Source organism: Giraffa tippelskirchi, chromosome 7, assembly GCF_054371585.1.
Source record: "Giraffa tippelskirchi isolate mGirTip1 chromosome 7, T2T-mGirTip1v1.2.pri, whole genome shotgun sequence".
Taxonomy (NCBI): Eukaryota; Metazoa; Chordata; class Mammalia; order Artiodactyla; family Giraffidae; genus Giraffa; species Giraffa tippelskirchi.
In genome coordinates, this window is record NC_137281.1 from 62,652,390 (window position 1) to 62,672,323 (window position 19,934).

A 19,934-nucleotide genomic window follows, 5' to 3' on the forward strand; every position below is an offset into this window, starting at 1 on the left:
ACCCTAAAACGACAACCAAGACTTAAACCTAACCCGACACCCTAAGCGTAACCCTAACCATAATCCGACACCCTAACCCTACCCCTAAGCCTAACCCAATATCCTAACAGTAACCCTAACGCTAACGATAACAGGACATCATAACACGACACCCTAACCATAACAATAACGCGACAACCTAACCCTAACCGAACACTAACCCTAATCCTAACCCTAATCAAAACCCTATCCCTAACCCTAGCCCTATCCCTATTTGTAACCCTAACCCTAACCCTAACCCAAACCCTAACCCAAAACCAGACACGCTAACCCCTAACCCGACACCCAAACCCGACAAACTAACCCGACACCCTAACCCTAACCCAAGACCTAAACCGACACCCTAACCGAAACCCCAAAACTAACCGTAACCCTATCTCTATCCGTAACACTAACCCTAACCCTTACCCTAACCCTAACGTGACACACTAACCCTAACCCTATCCAGACACCAGACACCGTAACCCTAACCCTATCCCAATTTGTAACACTAACCCTAAACTTAACCCTAACCCTAACAGTAACCTTAACACTAACCGGACACCCTACCCCTAACCCTGGCCCTAATCCGACACCCTAATCTGACACCCTAACCCTAACCCCAACACGCCATGAGACACCCTAACCGTAAAACAACACCTAAACACTAACCCTATACCTAACCTTAACCCTAACCCTAAACCTAACCCTATCCCTAACCCTAACCCTAACCCTAACCCTAAACCTATCCCTATCCCTATCCCTAACCCTAACCCTATCCCGACACCAGACACCGTAACCCTAACCCTAACCCTAGCCCGATATCCTAACACTAACCCTAACACTAAACCTAACACGACACCCTAACCCTAACCCTAACGTGACACCCTAACACTATATCTAACTGTAACACGACACTCTAACCCTAACCCAAGCCCTAACCCGACACCCTAACACCACACCCTAACCCTAACCCTAACCCTTACATGACACCCTAAACTGACACACTATTCCTAAACTTAACCCTAACCCTAACACTAACCCTAACCAGACACCCAAACCCTAACCCTAACCCTAATCCTATCCCTAAACCTAACCGTAACCCTAACCCTAGCCCTAACCGTAACTTGACACCCTAACACTCAATAGACACCCTAACCCTAACCTGACACCAGACACCCTATCCCTAACCCTAACAAAACACTCAAACCCTAACCCTAACCCTAAACCTAACGCTAAACCTATCCCTAACCCTAACACTAACGTGACACTCTAACCCTAACCCTAAATATAACCCTAAACCTATCCCTATCTTTAACCTAACCCTAACCTAAACCCTAACTCGACACCATAACCCTAAACCGACACCCTCAACATAACCCTACCCCTAACGCAACACCATAACCCTAATCCTAACCTTCAACCTAAGCCTTACACGAAACCCTAACCCTAACCCGACACGCTAACCCGACACACTAACCCGACAAACTAACCCAACACCCTAACCCTAACCCTAACCCTAAATCTAACACAGCACCCTAACCCTAACCCTAAAACAAGCCCTAACCAGACACCCTAAACCTAACCCGACACTCTAACCCTAACCCTAACCCGACACACTAACCCTAACTCTACCCCGACACCAGACACACTAACAACAAATCTAACATGACACCCAAACCCTACACCGAACACTAACCCTAACCCTAAAACGACACCCAAGACTTAAATCTAACCCGACACCCTAAGCGTAACCCTAACCATAATCCGACACCCTAACCCTACCCCTAAGCCTAACCCAATATCCTAACAGTGACCCTAACGCTAACGATAACACGACATCATAACACGACACCCTAACCATAACAATAACGCGACAACCTAACCCTAACCGAACACTAACCCTAATCCTAACCCTAATCAAAACCCTATCCCTAACCCTAACCCTATCCCTATTTGTAACCCTAACCCTAACCCTAACCCTAACCTGACACCAGACACCCTATCCCTAACCCTAACCTGACAACCAAACCCTAACCCTAACCCTAACCCTAACGCGACACCAGACACCCTAACAGTAACCCTAACCCGACAGAGAAACCCGAAACCCTAACCCTCACCCTGAGCCTTACACGACACACTAACGCTAATCTGACATGCTAACCTGACACCCCGAAAACATAACCGACACCTAAACCCTAACCCCAACCCTTACCTGACACCCTAACCCTAACCCGACACGCTAACCGGACATCCTAACCCTAACCCAAGCTGTAACCCTCACCATAACCATAACCATAACCATGACCCTAACACTAACCAGACACCCTAACCCTAACACTGACCCCAACCCGACACCCTAATCTGACACCCTAACCCTAACCCGACACCCTAAGCCTAAGCCTAACCCAACACCCAAACGGTAACCCGACACCATACATAACACGACATGCTAATTCAACACCCTAACCCGACACCCTAACCCGACACGCTAAACCCAACACAACACCCTGACCCTAACCCTAACGTGACACCCTAAACCTAACCCTAACCCTAACACGACAACCTAACCCTAACCCAAACCCTAACCTGACACCCTATCGCTAACCGTAACCCTAACCCTAAAACGACACCCTAACACTAAACCGAAACCAGACACCCTAACCATAACCCTAACCCTAACTCTAACTCTAACCCGGTATCCTAACCTTAACCCTAACCCTAACTGTAAGCCTAACCCAAACCCTATCCTTAATGCGATACCCTAACCCTAACACGACACCCTAACGCTAACCCAAGCCCTAGCCCGACACCTTAACCCGACAGCCTAAACCTAACCCTGACCCTTACCTGACACCCTGACCTGACACCCAAACCCTAAGCTTAACCCTAACCCTAAAACGACACCCTAACACTAAACGGAAACCAGACACCCTAACCATAACCCTAACCCTAACTCTAAATCTAACCCGGTATCCTAACCTTAACCCTAACCCTAACTGTAAGCCTAACCCAAACCCTATCCCTAACGCGATACCCTAACCCTAACACGACACCCTAACGCTAACCCAAGCCCTAACCCGACACCTTAACCCGACAGCCTAAACCTAACCCTGACCCTTACCTGACACCCTGACCTGACACCCAAACCCTAAGCTTAACCATAACCCTAACCCCACCGTAACCCAAACCCTAGCCGTAACCGTAACTTGACACCCTAACACTCACGTGACACCCTACCCCTAACCCGACACCATAACCTGACACCCGAAAGCTAACCCTAACACGACACCAGTCAACCTAACCCTAATCCTAACTCGACACCCAAATCCTAACCCAGCCCTCACCCTAAGCCTTACCTGTCACCCTAACCTTAACACGACACGCTATCCCGACACCCTAACCCGAATCCCTAAGGCTGACACAAGCCCTATCCCACCACCCGAACCCTAACCCTAACTGTAACCCTAACCCTAGCCCTAAAACCAACCCTAACCCTATTCCTAACACTAACCCTTCCCTAACCCTAACCCTAACCCTAAACCTAACCCGAACCTAACCGTAACCCTTACCCTAACCCTATCCCGAACCCTAACCCTAACCCTAACCCTAAACCTAACGCTAAACCTAACCCTAACGCTAACCCTAAAACTATCCCGAACCCTAACCCTAACCCTAACCCTAAACCTAACGCTAACCCTAACCCTAACGCTAACCCTAAACCTGTCCCTAAACCTAACCCTAACTCAAACCCTAACCCTAACGCTAACCCGACACTCTAACCCTAACCCTAACCCTAATCCTAACTTAACCATAACCGTAACCCTAACCCTATCCCTAACCCTAACCCTAACCCGACACTCTAACCCTAACCCTAACCCTAAAACTATCCCTACCCTAACCCTATCCCTAAACCTAACCCTAACCGTAATCCTAACGCTAACCCGACACTCAAATACTAAGCCTAAGCCTAAGCCTAAGCCTAAGCCTAACCCTAACCTAACCCTAACCCTAACCCTAACGGTAACACCCTAAACCTAACACTAACCCTAACCCTAACCCTAACGCTATCCCTTTTCGAAACACTAACACTAACCCTAACCCTAACCCTAACACGACACAATAACCCTAAACCTAACCCAACATGTTAAGCCTAACCGTAACCGTAACCCTAACCCTAACCCTAACCCAACACCCAAAACCTAACCCTAACACTTACCCGAAACCCTAACCCTAACCTGACAGCAGACGCCCTAACCCTAACCCTAACCCTAACCCTAACCCGAAACCAGACACCCTAACCCCTAACCCGACACCCAAACCCGACAAACTAACCCGACACCCTAACCCTAACCCAAGCCTTAAACCGACACCCTAACCGAAACCCCAAAACTAACCGTAACCCTATCTCTATCCGTAACACTAACCCTAACCCTTACCCTAACCCTAACGTGACACACTAACCCTAACCCTATCCAGACACCGTAACCCTAACCCTAACCCTATCCCAATTTGTAACACTAACCCTAAACTTAACCCTAACCCTAACACTAACCTTAACACTAACCGGACACCCTACCCCTAACCCTGGCCCTAATCCGACACCCTAATCTGACACCCTAACCCTAACCACAACACGCCATGAGACACCCTAACCCTAAAACAACACCTAAACACTAACCCTATACCTAACCTTAACCCTAACCCTAAACCTAACCCTATCCCTAACCCTAACCCTAACCCTAACCCTAAACCTATCCCTATCCCTGTCCCTAACCCTAACCCTATCCCGACACCAGACACCGTAACCCTAACCCTAACCCTAGCCCGATATCCTAACACTAACCCTAACACTAAACCTAACACGACACCCTAACCCTAAACCTAACGTGACACCCTAACACTATATCTAACTGTAACACGACACTCTAACCCTAACCCAAGCCCTAACCCGACACCCTAACACCACACCCTAACCCTAACCCTAACCCTTACATGACACCCTAAACTGACACACTATTCCTAAACTTAACCCTAACCCTAACACTAACCCTAACCAGACACCCAAACCCTAACCCTAAACCTAAACCTAACCCTAAACCTAACCGTAACCCTAACCCTAGCCCTAACCGTAACTTGACACCCTAACACTCAATAGACACCCTAACCCTAACCTGACACCAGACACCCTATCCCTAACCCTAACAAAACACTCAAACCCTAACCCTAACCCTAAACCTAACGCTAAACCTATCCCTAACCCTAACACTAACGTGACACTCTAACCCTAACCCTAAATCTAACCCTAAACCTATCCCTATTTTTAACCTAACCCTAACCTAAACCCTAACTCGACACCATAACCCTAAACCGACACCCTCAACGTAACCCTACCCCTAACGCAACACCATAACCCTAATCCTAACCTTCAACCTAAGCCTTACACGAAACCCTAACCCTAACCCGACACGCTAACCCGACACACTAACCCGACAAACTAACCCAACACCCTAACCCTAACCCTAACCCTAAATCTAACACGGCACCCTAACCCTAACCGTAAACCAAGCCCTAACCAGACACCCTAAACCTAACCCGACACTCTAACCCTAACCCTAACCCGACACACTAACCCTAACTCTACCCCGACACCAGACACACTAACAACAAATCTAACATGACACCCAAACCCTACACCGAACACTAACCCTAACCCTAAAACGACACCCAAGACTTAAATCTAACCCGACACCCTCAGCATAACCCTAACCATAATCCGACACCCTAACCCTACCCCTAAGCCTAACCCAATATCCTAACAGTAACCCTAACGCTAACGCTAACACGACATCATAACACGACACCCTAACCATAACAATAACGCGACAACCTAACCCTAACCGAACACTAACCCTAATCCTAACCCTAATCAAAACCCTATCCCTAACCCTAACCCTATCCCTATTTGTAACCCTAACCCTAACCCTAACCCTAACCTGACACCAGACACCCTATCCCTAACCCTAACCTGACAACCAATCCCTAACCCTAACCCTAAACCTAACTCGACACCTATCCCTAAACCGACACACTTATCCAAATCCTAATGCTAACGTGACACCCTAATCCTAACCCTAACCCTAACAAGACACCAGACACTCTATCGCTAAACTTAACCCGACAGGCATCCCTAACTCTAACCCTCACCCTAAGACTTACACGACACCCTAACCCTAACCCTTACCCTAACCATATCCCTAACCTTAACCCTAACCGAACACCAGACACTCTATCCCTAACAATAACCTGACACCCAAACCCTAACCCTAACCCTAACGCGACACCAGACACCCTAACATTAACCCTAACCCGACAGAGAAACCCGAAACCCTAACCCTCACCCTGAGCCTTACACGACACACTAACGCTAATCTGACATGCTAACCTGACACCCCGAAAATAAACCGACACCTAAACCCTAACCCCAACCCTTACCTGACACCCTAACCCTAACCCGACACGCTAACCGGACATCCTAACCCTAACCCAAGCTGTAACCCTCACCATAACCATAACCATAACCATGACCCTAACACTAACCAGATACCCTAACCCTAACACTGACCCCAACCCGACACCCTAATCTGACACCCTAACCCTAACCCGACACCCTAAGCCTAACCCTAACCCAACACCCTAACCGCAACCCGACACCATACATAACACGACATGCTAATTCAACACCCTAACCCGACACCCTAACCCGACACGCTAAACCTAACACGACACCCTTACCCTAACCCTAACGTGACACCCTAAACCTAACCCTAACCCAAACCCTAACCTGACACCCTATCCCTAGCCGTAACCCTAACCCTAAAACGACACCCTAACACTAAACCGAAACCAGACACCCTAACCATAACCCTAACCCTAACTCTAACTCTAACCCGGTATCCTAACCTTAACCCTAACCCTAACTGTAAGCCTAACCCAAACCCTAACCCTAACACGACACCCTAACGCTAACCCAAGCCCTAACCCGACACCTTAACCCGACAGCCTAAACCTAACCCTGACCCTTACCTGACACCCGGACCTGACACCCAAACCCTAAGCTTAACCATAACCCTAACCCCACCGTAACCCAAACCCTAGCCGTAACCGTAACTTGACACCCTAACACTCACGTGACACCCTACCCCTAACCCGACACCATAACCTCACACCCTAAAGCTAACCCTAACCCGACACCAGTCAACCTAACCCGAATCCTAACTCGACACCCAAATCCTAACCCAGCCCTCACCCTAAGCCTTACCTGTCACCCTAACCTTAACACGACACGCTATCCCGACACCCTAACCCGAATCCCTAAGGCTGACACAAGCCCTATCCCACCACCCGAACCCTAACCCTAACTGTAACCCTAACCCTAGCCCTAAAACCAACCCTAACCCTATCCCTAACACTAACCCTTCCCTAACCCTAACCCTAACCCTAAACCTAACCCTAACATCACTGTAACCCTTACCCTAACCCTATCCCGAACCCTAACCCTAACCCTAACCCTAAACCTAACGCTAAACCTAACCCTAACGCTAACCCTAAAACTATCCCGAACCCTAACCCTAACCCTAACCCTAAACCTAACGCTAACCCTAACCCTAACGCTAACCCTAAACCTGTCCCTAAACCTAACCCTAACTCAAACCCTAACCCTAACGCTAACCCGACACTCTAACCCTAACCCTAACCCTAATCCTAACTTAACCATAACCCTAACCCTAACCCTATCCCTAACCCTAACCCTAACCCGACACTCTAACCCTAACCCTAACCCTAAAACTATCCCTACCCTAACCCTATCCCTAAACCTAACCCTAACCGTAATCCTAACGCTAACCCGACACTCAAATACTAAGCCTAAGCCTAAGCCTAAGCCTAAGCCTAACCCTAACCTAACCCTAACCCTAACCCTAACGGTAACACCCTAAACCTAACACTAACCCTAACCCTAACCCTAACGCTATCCCTTTTCGAAACACTAACACTAACCCTAACCCTAACCCTAACACGACACAATAACCCTAAACCTAACCCAACATGTTAAGCCTAACCGTAACCGTAACCCTAACCCTAACCCTAACCCAACACCCAAAACCTAACCCTAACACTTACCCGAAACCCTAACCCTAACCTGACAGCAGACGCCCTAACCCTAACCCTAACCCTAACCCTAACCCGAAACCAGACACCCTAACCCCTAACCCGACACCCAAACCCGACAAACTAACCCGACACCCTAACCCTATCCCAAGCCTTAAACCGACACCCTAACCGAAAGCCCAAAACTAACCGTAACCCTATCTCTATCCGTAACACTAACCCTAACCCTTACCCTAACCCTAACGTGACACACTAACCCTAACCCTATCCAGACACCGTAACCCTAACCCTAACCCTATCCCAATTTGTAACACTAACCCTAAACTTAACCCTAACCCTAACACTAACCTTAACACTAACCGGACACCCTACCCCTACCCCTGGCCCTAATCCGACACCCTAATCTGACACCCTAACCCTAACCACAACACGCCATGAGACACCCTAACCCTAAAACAACACCTAAACACTAACCCTATACCTAACCTTAACCCTAACCCTAAACCTAACCCTATCCCTAACCCTAACCCTAACCCTAACCCTAAACCTATCCCTATCCCTGTCCCTAACCCTAACCCTATCCCGACACCAGACACCGTAACCCTAACCCTAACCCTAGCCCGATATCCTAACACTAACCCTAACACTAAACCTAACACGACACCCTAACCCTAACCCTAACGTGACACCCTAACACTATATCTAACTGTAACACGACACTCTAACCCTAACCCAAGCCCTAACCCGACACCCTAACACCACACCCTAACCCTAACCCTAACCCTTACATGACACCCTAAACTGACACACTATTCCTAAACTTAACCCTAACCCTAACACTAACCCTAACCAGACACCCAAACCCTAACCCTAAACCTAAACCTAACCCTAAACCTAACCGTAACCCTAACCCTAGCCCTAACCGTAACTTGACACCCTAACACTCAATAGACACCCTAACCCTAACCTGACACCAGACACCCTATCCCTAACCCTAACAAAACACTCAAACCCTAACCCTAACCCTAAACCTAACGCTAAACCTATCCCTAACCCTAACACTAACGTGACACTCTAACCCTAACCCTAAATCTAACCCTAAACCTATCCCTATTTTTAACCTAACCCTAACCTAAACCCTAACTCGACACCATAACCCTAAACCGACACCCTCAACGTAACCCTACCCCTAACGCAACACCATAACCCTAATCCTAACCTTCAACCTAAGCCTTACACGAAACCCTAACCCTAACCCGACACGCTAACCCGACACACTAACCCGACAAACTAACCCAACACCCTAACCCTAACCCTAACCCTAAATCTAACACGGCACCCTAACCCTAACCGTAAACCAAGCCCTAACCAGACACCCTAAACCTAACCCGACACTCTAACCCTAACCCTAACCCGACACACTAACCCTAACTCTACCCCGACACCAGACACACTAACAACAAATCTAACATGACACCCAAACCCTACACCGAACACTAACCCTAACCCTAAAACGACACCCAAGACTTAAATCTAACCCGACACCCTCAGCGTAACCCTAACCATAATCCGACACCCTAACCCTACCCCTAAGCCTAACCCAATATCCTAACAGTAACCCTAACGCTAACGCTAACACGACATCATAACACGACACCCTAACCATAACAATAACGCGACAACCTAACCCTAACCGAACACTAACCCTAATCCTAACCCTAATCAAAACCCTATCCCTAACCCTAACCCTATCCCTATTTGTAACCCTAACCCTAACCCTAACCCTAACCTGACACCAGACACCCTATCCCTAACCCTAACCTGACAACCAAACCCTAACCCTAACCCTAAGCCTAACTCGACACCTATCCCTAAACCGACACACTTATCCAAATCCTAATGCTAACGTGACACCCTAATCCTAACCCTAACCCTAACAAGACACCAGACACTCTATCGCTAAACTTAACCCGACAGGCATCCCTAACTCTAACCCTCACCCTAAGACTTACACGACACCCTAACCCTAACCCTTACCCTAACCATATCCCTAACCTTAACCCTAACCGAACACCAGACACTCTATCCCTAACAATAACCTGACACCCAAACCCTAACCCTAACCCTAACGCGACACCAGACACCCTAACATTAACCCTAACCCGACAGAGAAACCCGAAACCCTAACCCTCACCCTGAGCCTTACACGACACACTAACGCTAATCTGACATGCTAACCTGACACCCCGAAAATAAACCGACACCTAAACCCTAACCCCAACCCTTACCTGACACCCTAACCCTAACCCGACACGCTAACCGGACATCCTAACCCTAACCCAAGCTGTAACCCTCACCATAACCATAACCATAACCATGACCCTAACTCTAACCAGATACCCTAACCCTAACACTGACCCCAACCCGACACCCTAATCTGACACCCTAACCCTAACCCGACACCCTAAGCCTAACCCTAACCCAACACCCTAACCGCAACCCGACACCATACATAACACGACATGCTAATTCAACACCCTAACCCGACACCCTAACCCGACACGCTAAACCTAACACGACACCCTTACCCTAACCCGAACGTGACACCCTAAACCTAACCCTAACCCAAACCCTAACCTGACACCCTATCCCTAGCCGTAACCCTAACCCTAAAACGACACCCTAACACTAAACCGAAACCAGACACCCTAACCATAACCCTAACCCTAACTCTAACTCTAACCCGGTATCCTAACCTTAACCCTAACCCTAACTGTAAGCCTAACCCAAACCCTATCCCTAACGCGATACCCTAACCCTAACACGACACCCTAACGCTAACCCAAGCCCTAACCCGACACCTTAACCCGACAGCCTAAACCTAACCCTGACCCTTACCTGACACCCGGACCTGACACCCAAACCCTAAGCTTAACCATAACCCTAACCCCACCGTAACCCAAACCCTAGCCGTAACCGTAACTTGACACCCTAACACTCACGTGACACCCTACCCCTAACCCGACACCATAACCTCACACCCTAAAGCTAACCCTAACCCGACACCAGTCAACCTAACCCGAATCCTAACTCGACACCCAAATCCTAACCCAGCCCTCACCCTAAGCCTTACCTGTCACCCTAACCTTAACACGACACGCTATCCCGACACCCTAACCCGAATCCCTAAGGCTGACACAAGCCCTATCCCACCACCCGAACCCTAACCCTAACTGTAACCCTAACCCTAGCCCTAAAACCAACCCTAACCCTATCCCTAACACTAACCCTTCCCTAACCCTAACCCTAACCCTAAACCTAACCCTAACATCACTGTAACCCTTACCCTAACCCTATCCCGAACCCTAACCCTAACCCTAACCCTAAACCTAACGCTAAACGTAACCCTAACGCTAACCCTAAAACTATCCCGAACCCTAACCCTAACCCTAACCCTAAACCTAACGCTAACCCTAACCCTAACGCTAACCCTAAACCTGTCCCTAAACCTAACCCTAACTCAAACCCTAACCCTAACGCTAACCCGACACTCTAACCCTAACCCTAACCCTAATCCTAACTTAACCATAACCCTAACCCTAACCCTATCCCTAACCCTAACCCTAACCCGACACTCTAACCCTAACCCTAACCCTAAAACTATCCCTACCCTAACCCTATCCCTAAACCTAACCCTAACCGTAATCCTAACGCTAACCCGACACTCAAATACTAAGCCTAAGCCTAAGCCTAAGCCTAAGCCTAACCCTAACCTAACCCTAACCCTAACCCTAACGGTAACACCCTAAACCTAACACTAACCCTAACCCTAACCCTAACGCTATCCCTTTTCGAAACACTAACACTAACCCTAACCCTAACCCTAACACGACACAATAACCCTAAACCTAACCCAACATGTTAAGCCTAACCGTAACCGTAACCCTAACCCTAACCCTAACCCAACACCCAAAACCTAACCCTAACACTTACCCGAAACCCTAACCCTAACCTGACAGCAGACGCCCTAACCCTAACCCTAACCCTAACCCTAACCCGAAACCAGACACCCTAACCCCTAACCCGACACCCAAACCCGACAAACTAACCCGACACCCTAACCCTAACCCAAGCCTTAAACCGACACCCTAACCGAAACCCCAAAACTAACCGTAACCCTATCTCTATCCGTAACACTAACCCTAACCCTTACCCTAACCCTAACGTGACACACTAACCCTAACCCTATCCAGACACCGTAACCCTAACCCTAACCCTATCCCAATTTGTAACACTAACCCTAAACTTAACCCTAACCCTAACACTAACCTTAACACTAACCGGACACCCTACCCCTACCCCTGGCCCTAATCCGACACCCTAATCTGACACCCTAACCCTAACCACAACACGCCATGAGACACCCTAACCCTAAAACAACACCTAAACACTAACCCTATACCTAACCTTAACCCTAACCCTAAACCTAACCCTATCCCTAACCCTAACCCTAACCCTAACCCTAAACCTATCCCTATCCCTGTCCCTAACCCTAACCCTATCCCGACACCAGACACCGTAACCCTAACCCTAACCCTAGCCCGATATCCTAACACTAACCCTAACACTAAACCTAACACGACACCCTAACCCTAACCCTAACGTGACACCCTAACACTATATCTAACTGTAACACGACACTCTAACCCTAACCCAAGCCCTAACCCGACACCCTAACACCACACCCTAACCCTAACCCTAACCCTTACATGACACCCTAAACTGACACACTATTCCTAAACTTAACCCTAACCCTAACACTAACCCTAACCAGACACCCAAACCCTAACCCTAAACCTAAACCTAACCCTAAACCTAACCGTAACCCTAACCCTAGCCCTAACCGTAACTTGACACCCTAACACTCAATAGACACCCTAACCCTAACCTGACACCAGACACCCTATCCCTAACCCTAACAAAACACTCAAACCCTAACCCTAACCCTAAACCTAACGCTAAACCTATCCCTAACCCTAACACTAACGTGACACTCTAACCCTAACCCTAAATCTAACCCTAAACCTATCCCTATTTTTAACCTAACCCTAACCTAAACCCTAACTCGACACCATAACCCTAAACCGACACCCTCAACGTAACCCTACCCCTAACGCAACACCATAACCCTAATCCTAACCTTCAACCTAAGCCTTACACGAAACCCTAACCCTAACCCGACACGCTAACCCGACACACTAACCCGACAAACTAACCCAACACCCTAACCCTAACCCTAACCCTAAATCTAACACGGCACCCTAACCCTAACCGTAAACCAAGCCCTAACCAGACACCCTAAACCTAACCCGACACTCTAACCCTAACCCTAACCCGACACACTAACCCTAACTCTACCCCGACACCAGACACACTAACAACAAATCTAACATGACACCCAAACCCTACACCGAACACTAACCCTAACCCTAAAACGACACCCAAGACTTAAATCTAACCCGACACCCTCAGCGTAACCCTAACCATAATCCGACACCCTAACCCTACCCCTAAGCCTAACCCAATATCCTAACAGTAACCCTAACGCTAACGCTAACACGACATCATAACACGACACCCTAACCATAACAATAACGCGACAACCTAACCCTAACCGAACACTAACCCTAATCCTAACCCTAATCAAAACCCTATCCCTAACCCTAACCCTATCCCTATTTGTAACCCTAACCCTAACCCTAACCCTAACCTGACACCAGACACCCTATCCCTAACCCTAACCTGACAACCAAACCCTAACCCTAACCCTAAGCCTAACTCGACACCTATCCCTAAACCGACACACTTATCCAAATCCTAATGCTAACGTGACACCCTAATCCTAACCCTAACCCTAACAAGACACCAGACACTCTATCGCTAAACTTAACCCGACAGGCATCCCTAACTCTAACCCTCACCCTAAGACTTACACGACACCCTAACCCTAACCCTTACCCTAACCATATCCCTAACCTTAACCCTAACCGAACACCAGACACTCTATCCCTAACAATAACCTGACACCCAAACCCTAACCCTAACCCTAACGCGACACCAGACACCCTAACATTAACCCTAACCCGACAGAGAAACCCGAAACCCTAACCCTCACCCTGAGCCTTACACGACACACTAACGCTAATCTGACATGCTAACCTGACACCCCGAAAATAAACCGACACCTAAACCCTAACCCCAACCCTTACCTGACACCCTAACCCTAACCCGACACGCTAACCGGACATCCTAACCCTAACCCAAGCTGTAACCCTCACCATAACCATAACCATAACCATGACCCTAACTCTAACCAGATACCCTAACCCTAACACTGACCCCAACCCGACACCCTAATCTGACACCCTAACCCTAACCCGACACCCTAAGCCTAACCCTAACCCAACACCCTAACCGCAACCCGACACCATACATAACACGACATGCTAATTCAACACCCTAACCCGACACCCTAACCCGACACGCTAAACCTAACACGACACCCTTACCCTAACCCGAACGTGACACCCTAAACCTAACCCTAACCCAAACCCTAACCTGACACCCTATCCCTAGCCGTAACCCTAACCCTAAAACGACACCCTAACACTAAACCGAAACCAGACACCCTAACCATAACCCTAACCCTAACTCTAACTCTAACCCGGTATCCTAACCTTAACCCTAACCCTAACTGTAAGCCTAACCCAAACCCTATCCCTAACGCGATACCCTAACCCTAACACGACACCCTAACGCTAACCCAAGCCCTAACCCGACACCTTAACCCGACAGCCTAAACCTAACCCTGACCCTTACCTGACACCCGGACCTGACACCCAAACCCTAAGCTTAACCATAACCCTAACCCCACCGTAACCCAAACCCTAGCCGTAACCGTAACTTGACACCCTAACACTCACGTGACACCCTACCCCTAACCCGACACCATAACCTCACACCCTAAAGCTAACCCTAACCCGACACCAGTCAACCTAACCCGAATCCTAACTCGACACCCAAATCCTAACCCAGCCCTCACCCTAAGCCTTACCTGTCACCCTAACCTTAACACGACACGCTATCCCGACACCCTAACCCGAATCCCTAAGGCTGACACAAGCCCTATCCCACCACCCGAACCCTAACCCTAACTGTAACCCTAACCCTAGCCCTAAAACCAACCCTAACCCTATCCCTAACACTAACCCTTCCCTAACCCTAACCCTAACCCTAAACCTAACCCTAACATCACTGTAACCCTTACCCTAACCCTATCCCGAACCCTAACCCTAACCCTAACCCTAAACCTAACGCTAAACCTAACCCTAACGCTAACCCTAAAACTATCCCGAACCCTAACCCTAACCCTAACCCTAAACCTAACGCTAACCCTAACCCTAACGCTAACCCTAAACCTGTCCCTAAACCTAACCCTAACTCAAACCCTAACCCTAACGCTAACCCGACACTCTAACCCTAACCCTAACCCTAATCCTAACTTAACCATAACCCTAACCCTAACCCTATCCCTAACCCTAACCCTAACCCGACACTCTAACCCTAACCCTAACCCTAAAACTATCCCTACCCTAACCCTATCCCTAAACCTAACCCTAACCGTAATCCTAACGCTAACCCGACACTCAAATACTAAGCCTAAGCCTAAGCCTAAGCCTAAGCCTAACCCTAACCTAACCCTAACCCTAACCCTAACGGTAACACCCTAAACCTAACACTAACCCTAACCCTAACCCTAACGCTATCCCTTTTCGAAACACTAACACTAACCCTAACCCTAACCCTAACACGACACAATAACCCTAAACCTAACCCAACATGTTAAGCCTAACCGTAACCGTAACCCTAACCCTAACCCTAACCCAACACCCAAAACCTAACCCTAACACTTACCCGAAACCCTAACCCTAACCTGACAGCAGACGCCCTAACCCTAACCCTAACCCTAACCCTAACCCGAAACCAGACACCCTAACCCCTAACCCGACACCCAAACCCGACAAACTAACCCGACACCCTAACCCTATCCCAAGCCTTAAACCGACACCCTAACCGAAAGCCCAAAACTAACCGTAACCCTATCTCTATCCGTAACACTAACCCTAACCCTTACCCTAACCCTAACGTGACACACTAACCCTAACCCTATCCAGACACCGTAACCCTAACCCTAACCCTATCCCAATTTGTAACACTAACCCTAAACTTAACCCTAACCCTAACACTAACCTTAACACTAACCGGACACCCTACCCCTACCCCTGGCCCTAATCCGACACCCTAATCTGACACCCTAACCCTAACCACAACACGCCATGAGACACCCTAACCCTAAAACAACACCTAAACACTAACCCTATACCTAACCTTAACCCTAACCCTAAACCTAACCCTATCCCTAACCCTAACCCTAACCCTAACCCTAAACCTATCCCTATCCCTGTCCCTAACCCTAACCCTATCCCGACACCAGACACCGTAACCCTAACCCTAACCCTAGCCCGATATCCTAACACTAACCCTAACACTAAACCTAACACGACACCCTAACCCTAACCCTAACGTGACACCCTAACACTATATCTAACTGTAACACGACACTCTAACCCTAACCCAAGCCCTAACCCGACACCCTAACACCACACCCTAACCCTAACCCTAACCCTTACATGACACCCTAAACTGACACACTATTCCTAAACTTAACCCTAACCCTAACACTAACCCTAACCAGACACCCAAACCCTAACCCTAAACCTAAACCTAACCCTAAACCTAACCGTAACCCTAACCCTAGCCCTAACCGTAACTTGACACCCTAACACTCAATAGACACCCTAACCCTAACCTGACACCAGACACCCTATCCCTAACCCTAACAAAACACTCAAACCCTAACCCTAACCCTAAACCTAACGCTAAACCTATCCCTAACCCTAACACTAACGTGACACTCTAACCCTAACCCTAAATCTAACCCTAAACCTATCCCTATTTTTAACCTAACCCTAACCTAAACCCTAACTCGACACCATAACCCTAAACCGACACCCTCAACGTAACCCTACCCCTAACGCAACACCATAACCCTAATCCTAACCTTCAACCTAAGCCTTACACGAAACCCTAACCCTAACCCGACACGCTAACCCGACACACTAACCCGACAAACTAACCCAACACCCTAACCCTAACCCTAACCCTAAATCTAACACGGCACCCTAACCCTAACCGTAAACCAAGCCCTAACCAGACACCCTAAACCTAACCCGACACTCTAACCCTAACCCTAACCCGACACACTAACCCTAACTCTACCCCGACACCAGACACACTAACAACAAATCTAACATGACACCCAAACCCTACACCGAACACTAACCCTAACCCTAAAACGACACCCAAGACTTAAATCTAACCCGACACCCTCAGCGTAACCCTAACCATAATCCGACACCCTAACCCTACCCCTAAGCCTAACCCAATATCCTAACAGTAACCCTAACGCTAACGCTAACACGACATCATAACACGACACCCTAACCATAACAATAACGCGACAACCTAACCCTAACCGAACACTAACCCTAATCCTAACCCTAATCAAAACCCTATCCCTAACCCTAACCCTATCCCTATTTGTAACCCTAACCCTAACCCTAACCCTAACCTGACACCAGACACCCTATCCCTAACCCTAACCTGACAACCAAACCCTAACCCTAACCCTAAGCCTAACTCGACACCTATCCCTAAACCGACACACTTATCCAAATCCTAATGCTAACGTGACACCCTAATCCTAACCCTAACCCTAACAAGACACCAGACACTCTATCGCTAAACTTAACCCGACAGGCATCCCTAACTCTAACCCTCACCCTAAGACTTACACGACACCCTAACCCTAACCCTTACCCTAACCATATCCCTAACCTTAACCCTAACCGAACACCAGACACTCTATCCCTAACAATAACCTGACACCCAAACCCTAACCCTAACCCTAACGCGACACCAGACACCCTAACATTAACCCTAACCCGACAGAGAAACCCGAAACCCTAACCCTCACCCTGAGCCTTACACGACACACTAACGCTAATCTGACATGCTAACCTGACACCCCGAAAATAAACCGACACCTAAACCCTAACCCCAACCCTTACCTGACACCCTAACCCTAACCCGACACGCTAACCGGACATCCTAACCCTAACCCAAGCTGTAACCCTCACCATAACCATAACCATAACCATGACCCTAACTCTAACCAGATACCCTAACCCTAACACTGACCCCAACCCGACACCCTAATCTGACACCCTAACCCTAACCCGACACCCTAAGCCTAACCCTAACCCAACACCCTAACCGCAACCCGACACCATACATAACACGACATGCTAATTCAACACCCTAACCCGACACCCTAACCCGACACGCTAAACCTAACACGACACCCTTACCCTAACCCGAACGTGACACCCTAAACCTAACCCTAACCCAAACCCTAACCTGACACCCTATCCCTAGCCGTAACCCTAACCCTAAAACGACACCCTAACACTAAACCGAAACCAGACACCCTAACCATAACCCTAACCCTAACTCTAACTCTAACCCGGTATCCTAACCTTAACCCTAACCCTAACTGTAAGCCTAACCCAAACCCTATCCCTAACGCGATACCCTAACCCTAACACGACACCCTAACGCTAACCCAAGCCCTAACCCGACACCTTAACCCGACAGCCTAAACCTAACCCTGACCCTTACCTGACACCCGGACCTGACACCCAAACCCTAAGCTTAACCATAACCCTAACCCCACCGTAACCCAAACCCTAGCCGTAACCGTAACTTGACACCCTAACACTCACGTGACACCCTACCCCTAACCCGACACCATAACCTCACACCCTAAAGCTAACCCTAACCCGACACCAGTCAACCTAACCCGAATCCTAACTCGACACCCAAATCCTAACCCAGCCCTCACCCTAAGCCTTACCTGTCACCCTAACCTTAACACGACACGCTATCCCGACACCCTAACCCGAATCCCTAAGGCTGACACAAGCCCTATCCCACCACCCGAACCCTAACCCTAACTGTAACCCTAACCCTAGCCCTAAAACCAACCCTAACCCTATCCCTAACACTAACCCTTCCCTAACCCTAACCCTAACCCTAAACCTAACCCTAACATCACTGTAACCCTTACCCTAACCCTATCCCGAACCCTAACCCTAACCCTAACCCTAAACCTAACGCTAAACGTAACCCTAACGCTAACCCTAAAACTATCCCGAACCCTAACCCTAACCCTAACCCTAAACCTAACGCTAACCCTAACCCTAACGCTAACCCTAAACCTGTCCCTAAACCTAACCCTAACTCAAACCCTAACCCTAACGCTAACCCGACACTCTAACCCTAACCCTAACCCTAATCCTAACTTAACCATAACCCTAACCCTAACCCTATCCCTAACCCTAACCCTAACCCGACACTCTAACCCTAACCCTAACCCTAAAACTATCCCTACCCTAACCCTATCCCTAAACCTAACCCTAACCGTAATCCTAACGCTAACCCGACACTCAAATACTAAGCCTAAGCCTAAGCCTAAGCCTAAGCCTAACCCTAACCTAACCCTAACC